Source organism: Argiope bruennichi, chromosome 8 (assembly GCF_947563725.1).
Source record: "Argiope bruennichi chromosome 8, qqArgBrue1.1, whole genome shotgun sequence".
In the NCBI taxonomy this organism is placed as follows: Eukaryota; Metazoa; Arthropoda; class Arachnida; order Araneae; family Araneidae; genus Argiope; species Argiope bruennichi.
In genome coordinates this window covers 10,638,989-10,646,529 of record NC_079158.1, presented here as the reverse complement: position 1 = coordinate 10,646,529, position 7,541 = coordinate 10,638,989, and positions in this window count along the sequence as shown.

Sequence of the window (7,541 nt, the reverse complement as noted above, 5' to 3'; positions counted from 1 at the left end):
TTGGAACAGAGTGACCACTATTTACTAGGAAATTCCCACAAACCAATAAACTGCGTCTTATAGATCTGACAATAAACAGGCGCTTCAAGGTACTGTTACAGTAGCACGCTGAAAGAAGCTCCCTTTAAAAAATTAAAACACCTACGCTGGTGTTTCACTCGCTCACACGAAATGGCTTTATTAATATTATTAACAGAGAAACACCTTTCAATTCTTCGGCATCCAACGTATGATGCACTTTATCGTTTTAGTAAATGGAATTCCTTACCTTTTGATCACTTCTAGATTTCCTTACTCTAGTTAAATCCGTTTACTAAAACATGACAAACGCACTCAACTAGTTGATGAATGTATCTCAAATAATAATGCTCACCCGTTATTTTGGTCATTGACTGAATTTCATCTTTTTTATTTATTGCTGTTTTAAATCATGGCGTTCGTACAATCTGATGAGCAGAAAGACAGAATTCTGGTTGGAAGAATTATTCGAAACTTTAACAGAAATCAACAGGTTTTATTCAAAGACAACTAATTAAATTTCCTCCACCATTTTTTTTTTTGCGTTTTCTTTTTATCATAGTTATAAAAAAGAATATAGAATTTTTAATGCGTTTTTCCTGGACTCGAAAAAAGATTTTCAAATTAACTGCGCTGGATTCCATTGCATTTAAGTCGATCGGAGTGTGATAGGTGTAAAAGAATTTGGAAGAAAATAGAATTGTCATTTTATCATGATGTACTTTTAGGAAAAGGTCCTGCGGAAATGCTTTGGCTTCAAATAAATCTAGAGAGAGTGTTCATTCGCGTATTTTCACAAAACACGCGGTTTGTATTCAGGAAACAATGAAAGGGAGGATTGGAATCCCTTTCCAATTACTAAACCAAACCACGGCTTTAACTAAATACTGAAATTTAATGATCTAGTTTGTTACGTTTTTACATTTTCTTACTTCGAATGAAGAAACGGACAGACAGTCAACATTTTATACGATGTCAAGTGTCATCCATTTTGATCATAGAATCTTGACTGAAAAATTTCTGTATAATGATTCGTTGCAAATCTAAAAGTTTGAACACATGTCGAATTTCACCTAACTCGCTGCATTTTCAAGTTAGTGCTTTCATAGACAAATTTCAAAAATAGTATTTTTGTTTCCAAAAAAATGCTAATCGAAATCTCATAAGCGAATAGAAATCCTTTCCTTTCTTAATTTGAGAAAGCAACCAATGTGTTCTCTGGCAATGTATTTAGAGATTTTGAATGATCATACGAACTCGTACATGTGTTAATTTTCATTTTCCTTGCAGTAAATTAAATTTCGTTAGTGGTTGCTTTTCTAAAACATCATTTAATACAGAAAAGGTCGAAATGTCAAAAATCGATGAAAATGAACACAAAGTGCGAGCACATATCTAGAAATAAAATGATAAATTCAATTTCTTAGACGCGGCAACAAGTATATGCGTTGAACTGAAGGAGTGATATCTTTTTAAAACCTGCAGCAAAACAAAATCTCCCGACCTAACATTCGACCGGAAAAGTAATTTGGAACATTCGGTTTTCTTGTACTCCCCTCTGTTTTGCTCCTCGAAACGAAGTTAGTATTCTCTTAAAGAGAAGACTTATTCGAGAGTAAAAATTGCTGCCTCAAAAGAACTGATTCTTATTTATTCCCGTGTTTGCAAGAATAAGAATTATTTTTTCTAAAATTCGACCTCGCAAGTTCGATTTCAAAAACCATTTATGGAGTTTATTCTGTCTGAGATGAACAACGAAACACAATGAACTGCAACAGCGAAATCTGGCAATGGATTTTCTTCCAAAACTGTAGATTTCTGAGAAATATTGGACGAAATCCATCAGTGTGAAATTTGTCTGTCCGTCAGTTCAAGTGTACGTGAAAATGATAAACAATGCACGTCACAAAATTCAAATTTTATATCGAATTTCACTTTTGTTTGACTGCCTGACGGATTTTTATTCAAAAACACATTTGATAAAGAAAAATACATAGAGCTAGAAAGGTGTAAAATTATGTGAGGTTTTTACCCTGATTTTGTCGTATTTTGGATAAAACATTTATATAACTGAACTGAAATGAGCTCAGAGCTCAATTCCCTCAAAGTGTGGGAACGACTCCGTGACCGTTTTTACGAGGTAATTCGTTTTTTCATTCCCAGGAGCATTTGAATTCCCTGGAGTCCATACCAATACGATTTTCTGTTTGAGATTCGTTTTAATTAGATTTTTTTAAAGCTATTCTACGAATAGCTATTGGTTTTTTTTCTAGATAAATTTTTTTCAAGGTTTCAAGGGTATAGTAATAAATATCAGTTAGTCAAAAAATGTTCAAGATGTACTTAGATGTGTTCAAAAAATGTATTTATAAATTTATGTGCATTATATGTTGCCATATTTGCTTATAACCCTATTGGCACAAGATATTTATTCTATATCGTTACAACGTTGTTCTTAATGCATGACAATATTGTGAAGATATAGTAACAATGTTGAGGAACAATTTACACTTATGGGGAAATCAGAAGAAATTAGAATATGTTTGAAGAATTATTAAAATTTTCAACTATTTATCAAAAGATTTCAAAATACGCAAAAATATTAGAAAATGGCCATTCAGTATGTAAATAGAAATTCTATAAAAATAGTATTCTAGACGAAGATAAATTATTGATAGGATTATCCATTTCCGCTGCAATTGATGATCTTTTTTATCAATTTCCATTGAAATGGATGAAAATGGAAAATCCTTTTAAAAAGCTAACTTCATCGAGAAACAATTTTAATTAAATTTACAGACGGGAAATGGCACAGGAGACTTTCCAAAAAATTGATCAAAGCTGTGAACAAGCGAAGCTATAAAAACAATTATTTTTAGATTTTTAAATAATTATGTGCTATTTTTAATTTAACTAATATTTTAATTTAATATTACTAATCAATTAAAATGTAATATTACTAATTATTTATTAATTATTTAATCAATAAAATAATTATTTATTTGAAATTATAGAGACATTCTGATAACGAATTAATTTTATCGTTTTTATAAAAGGGTTGTCATTCAAATCTGAAAAAAAAAAGTTCCCTGTTTTTTTTCCTGCACGGACATTAAAGATATGAGGAAATGCGCGAATAGCACTCATGTGTTACTCATAATGGAATTTGGTTTTAAGGAGTGGAAAAAGCAAGGAAATAAAGCAACAGTTTAACAGTATTCAAAATAGGATTTTGAAGAAGTTAAGATAGCACAAGAAAGTTTATATTTATCTATTGAAAAAAAAAAACTTTATCTTTAATTATTATCTATAATTTAGCAAGGAGATATATTATGTCTTATGCTCTTTAACTGTAAATCGCACAAAATTAAGGACTCGTAAAATAAAACACAAAACATTGTTATCGTGATACAAATCATTTAATAATTACTTAACAAAAAACATTACAAAGCAAGATTACATTTTTTTATTTATTCATTTTGAAAATTCAAATACTTGGGTTTCAAAATTCAAATACTTTCTGCTATTTCTGCAGAATTTATAGCCATCAGTTTCATGGCGCTAATGGACCTAATCCAAAACAAATAAGGAACGACATTTCAATCCGACCTAAAGTTCATTTTTTAGCTATTTCACTTTCGGTGAACAAGCGTGAAAATATTTCCGATACATCACTGAATGCATTAAAGGGCGAATGTCACGCAACAAGTTTTAATGCCCATAAGCATTTAGCTTTAAATTATTGTTCTTCAACTAAAAAGTTCGAAATCGGTTATTTTTGGACATCAAATTTGATGTTTTCACATTTCACATGTCATCTTTTCTAGTACTCCTTTTAAATAGATGTTTTTTTTTTCCTTTAAAGATGTTTCCTCTTTTGGAATGACTGGTAAATGCTTCTTTTCTCGTATTAGGCTTATTATCTTCTTACAAAGTGAGCAATACACAATAAATGGATTTCACTGAAATTCTCGAACCCATTCAGCAAAATAAGGATTGATTATTTTTTATCCATCCAATTCGTATTTAATACGGATTTTGAGCAGCTCATTGTTAAAAAAAATCTCTAATCAATTTTGAATAAGCTCATAGTTTCTCAAATAATAAACAGACCATTCAATAAACTCAACTATGACTGACTAAATACCACCGCTCTGCTTCTGCAGATCGAATGTTGCTTACCCCACCTGAGAACTGTATTCTATTCTTTCACTCAGTTAAGGAAGTCTAGCGTATGCTCATTAGCTGCAATTCGTGAATCTCATAGAAAAAGAAAAACTGTCTGGCAAATCAAAACTGAAATGATCTATACAGAAAAAAAAAAAAAAAGGAAGAAAGATAAAGGGCGAGTTTCCGCATTACACAATCGCGAATGGTATTGTTTCGTTTTTAGAAGTTATGACTACAATCTTTTATTCTTGTAATATTCAGGGATCGGAATATTTTAGATGGGAAAAAAATAACTAAGAAATTTAAAATTCCCTGTTTATATGAAAATTTTTAAATTCCTCTGCATTTTCCCGTTTTTTTTAGACTATTTTTAAATTACCTGTGTTCTTCCGGTTTTCGCTGTTCTTCTGGTGGCATGGCAACCCTATATAAATCATTCTATCTTGTTTTCACTAAACTTTAAATTTATTCGAAATGACTAAAAATTTTTCAGGGTAATTTTTTTAAATCTTTCTTCTAGCTTATTACTTTTTTTATTTAGTTTGGATTGCTTTTCGGAAAATAGGATTGAAGATGCATTTTTTAGAAAATGAGCGAGAACAGACAATTTTTTTGCTACTCTTTTACGTTTTCTGCCACACCGATTTTTGATTTAAAAAATATTTAGCACATTTTAATAATATATTTACTAGATTTTACTATATTCATAAACATTTTCTTAAAAACATTTTTTTAATAATTATTTTCTAACTTTTAACACTCATTTTTCTTTATTCAGTACTGAAATTCTATCCTGTAATCAAATTTACTCAAATCCAGTGCAAGATTATACTTTTTGTATTGAAACAAAATTAAAAGAATTTTTTTTTTTTTATTAAACTTCGAGAAGTATAAAATATTGTATTTTCATTGGGATATACAATTTCACAAAATTTCAAAACTTCAACACATCAAGAACCCACAAATTAAGTTTCAAAAATCAATCTAAATTGCCATTTTCCTCAGAGCGTGTTAAATGCAAATTCTGTATACAGTACACTCCCGATTATCCGCGGAATTGGGTGGCGCGGCCGCCGCGGATAACAAAAATCGCGGATAATCCGAAAAAAGCTAAAAATGGGTATAGCAAAAGAGAAAACAGTCATTCCAACTTTGAAAAATCGTTTTATGTACAATAAAACGTAAAATAAACAGCAGGAAATGTTTAACTAACGCTTAATATTTTAGTATATCACTCAAAACTAACCTAAAATGCATTTTGTTAATGAAAACAAAAAAGTGATTTGTACTTACGAGAGGCGTCAAGGATACACAGAAAAAAGAATACATATGTACTGTTTTAATACTGTAATGTATTATGTAATTACAAAAGCATAACTGTAAAACTACACCTTTTTGAAGAAATCAGTCATTTGTGTTTGCTTCTTGCTTTGGAAGCATTTTCTCTTTGCTTGGAAAAAAAAAAAAAAAAACTTAGTGCTGCAGGCGCGGATAATCGGGAATCTACTGTACTCGCTGTTTCTTCCAAACGTCGCTTGAAGGGAAAAAGCACGTCGCCAGCGAAAAGAAATCAAATGATAAAAAGAAATGAAACTACGAACGAAAACAAAAACAAAATCGCGCGTTCGAAATAAAATGGCGAATTTAACCTCTTTGACAAGACAACAATTGGATTTACAGGAGGAATAGTTTATGAAACACCTTTTCTCAACCGCCATTCAAAGCCGAAGATAAATTAGAGAAATTCGCTTCTTTTTGTTTCTTCGACATAAAGTTTCTCTAAGCGTCGGTTTGCTTCCGATTCTAATTGGAAACAATCCAAATGTAGGGGAACTGAGAGCTGGATGTGAGCTGAATTAACACTGCTGTCATTTACACAATATTTTTAAAAAAATTTCATCGGGAATTCTGTTAAATATGATGTTTATCACCGAATTTATTTAATAGGCACAGTTTGTGCCCTGCCGAAACAGGAACTGGGAAACTGTGTGCACGTTCTTCATTTCTGATTAACAGGCACCAAACATGTACACACCACAAATATAGGTTTCGTACGTTTCTATATTTTTGGTGAAAGTACATAATTTTAGTGTCATCAGAAAGTAATCCGTCATTATAATAAAGTTTTCTTTCTCTACGATTGACGTCTTCGTGATGTTGAATAAACAAAACAAAACAAAACAAAAATCATTTCAAGATTTTATAATATTTATGAATTAAAGATAAAAGTAGTAAGCAATTTAAATAAAAATTCTACTTTTTATTTCTCTAATAAAAGTGTATTTAGAAAATTGTTTTGTCAGATTGACATGCGGAATTTCCATTTGCGCCTCGTGCGATTACAATTTCATTTTGATATTCCTATTTTGATTTAAAAGATATCTCTTTCTGCTCATTGGTTGACAACTAAAAGCTCATTTTAAAAAACTTTTACTGTCATTTAAACAGTGCTCATCTGCGGAATTTGAGGGCGGAACGAACTCTTCCGAGACCGAAGGAAATCTATCGATCCGCAAGAAATTCTAATTAAAGCTTTAGAGAAGGGGAGCAGAACACCTGCCGAACCGAAGTCGTCTGCCGAATGTGGCAGGGATGCCCGTCGTTTGGGAATTCGGATTTCAATATGTAATTAATCTCGCGTAATGAAACCTCAAACTAATTAAGGCAATCTTTACCTGGGCGGCGGTCGTGGGATTGCATTCTGACTTTTCGCCATTCGAGAAACCCGATCTGTCCAACGAAAACCTCTCCATTTCTTCTTTATGCTCACTTGTATTTTTTTTTTAAAAAATCAATTCTGTTTGGTTTGCTGCGAATCTGTAATGTGTGATTTGAACTACATGTATATCACCTTCCGCCTTTGGCATTCTAGAAAAATTGGAAATATTTAACTTCTTATGCATAAATGGATGGTCATAATTCCTTTGAAAAAGTATCTTTCAGCACGAATCGCAATAGACTGGGGAACTTTGTTATTCCTGTTGTCTATAATGGTTTCGGTTATTATGTAAACAGATATTCCTTCATAATGGAGTCATGTGATTACGCAGAATATTGTAAATCTAATTTCTTATTCCCAAAGTAAGTTTCGCAAATAATTAGCAATCCTTAGCTTCCGACAGTTCACAATTAAAATAATAAAAATCTTAATTGCAGGAATAAACTTTATTGTTAATGAAAAGGGTTTTATATTTATTTCAACAACGGAAATTATTATTGGAAGTCGTGTAAAAAAAGCTTTTTTAACTGTCAGAATGAAAAGAAAAACTGCGCATCAACTAAAAAGGAAACTTTAAAAAGATAATGTTTCAAATTTGAAAGATAGTGTGATATTTTTTGTGTGTCATTATGAA